Genomic DNA, 1570 nt, shown 5'->3' on the forward strand with positions numbered 1-1570 from the left:
ATGAAAGAAGAGGATAGGAAAAAAAAAGTTCTCTTAGTTATGTCAGTTTTAACATCTTCCCTTAGCCCTGCAGCAAGCTTGGGTGAAAGCCTGTGTCTCTGGTTTGCGGATCAGCAGTTCCAAGATAGCTCTCTCTCATGTTGGTCTCTGGTTCTCTGCTGAGGCTGCTGTTGTTGCTCTTGTATAGGTTCTGGTCTGGCTGGTGTTTCTGGCCCTAAAGAACAGACACTTCTTCCTTTTCTTTGCTGATAATTGTGATTCTCAAGTGCTGCCACTGAATCCACTCAATTTCAAGCTAGTGGAATAAAAAGACCAGACAAATCCCCTTAAGGTTGGACTAATACACCCAATTTACATTTTCTCACCTAAGCTTGTGACAAAGTTAAAGTCAACACACTATGAAGGGACACACACACACACACACACACACACAAAATCTTAATTTATCCAAGCATAATTCATGGGAAAGTGGTGTAGCAATTCAATACACCAATTACAGCAGTTTCATTTACTAACTTTGAAAAAAACACCTTAATGCTGATAAGTTCAAAATTTACATGTCCGCCTTGGACATCCTTACTCTGACTTCATACATCCAGCTACCTACTTAATATCTCCATTTGGATAAATAATTGGTATTTCAGAACTTTACACAGCCCAAAACAAGCTGCCACATTTATTCATTCTGTAATCTTCCCCCAACTTCCAGTACTTGGAGGAAAACCTCATTCAGTAATAGCCCATGAATTTGGCCCTCCACCCTCTCCTTTCTGTCCTACCCCACATCTCATCCACCAGCAAATCCTGAGTCTACCATGAATGTATCTGACATCTGACCCTCTAAGTACTGCTACTGTTACCAGATCCAAGTGTTCTGCATCTCTCAGCCAGATGGATTAAAGAAGAGTTCTAACTCATCCCTCTGCCTTAGTCTTAGCACTGCTTCAGTTTACTTTTAGTACAGCATCCTTTGAAATATGTTCAATTATCTCATATTTCTGCTATAAAGCTGCCACTGACTTCCTGGCTGACTCAGAATAAAAGCCAAAGCCATTATAGTGGCCTTGAAAGTCCTAAATTATCTGTTCCCACCATTACCTTTCTGATACTACTGGAGATAGAATGATTGAATTTTGCACAATCAATGACTTATTCATTGCAAACACATTTTTTAAAAGACATAAACACAGGTTATACAAATGGATCTTACCTAACGGTATGCCTAGGAATCAGATTGATTACATCTGTGGAAGGAACCACTGGAGATCAGCTGTGAAAACTAGGCCTGGAGCTGAATGTGGAACAGACCACCAACTACTCATATGCAAGTCCAAGCTGAAGCTGAGGAAAACGAAACCGAATCCATGGGAACCAAAATATAACTTTGAGTCTATCCCACCTGAATTTCAGAAACATCTGAAGAAGGTTTGAGGTTCAAGGTTTGAGGCCTTGAACACAAATGAGCAAAGACCAGATGAGTGTTGGGAGGATATCAAGGTTATCATCCAAGAAGAGTGCAAACATTCATTACAAAGACAGAAGAAGAAGAAAAAAACAAAATGGATGTCAT

General features: G+C 40.0%; 1 protein-coding gene across 1 annotated transcript in view; it reads left to right on the plus strand.

Annotated features, from left to right (window-relative positions):
• MSRB2 (methionine sulfoxide reductase B2) overlaps positions 1–1570 on the plus strand; it is a 35845-nt gene that overhangs the window by 2788 nt on the left and 31487 nt on the right. The gene's annotated exons all lie outside the window — the stretch shown is intronic.

The sequence above is a fragment of the Elephantulus edwardii genome, unplaced genomic scaffold, assembly GCF_000299155.1.
Source record: "Elephantulus edwardii isolate Elephantulus edwardi_28Jun2011 unplaced genomic scaffold, EleEdw1.0 scaffold00054, whole genome shotgun sequence".
NCBI classification, from domain to species: domain Eukaryota; kingdom Metazoa; phylum Chordata; class Mammalia; order Macroscelidea; family Macroscelididae; genus Elephantulus; species Elephantulus edwardii.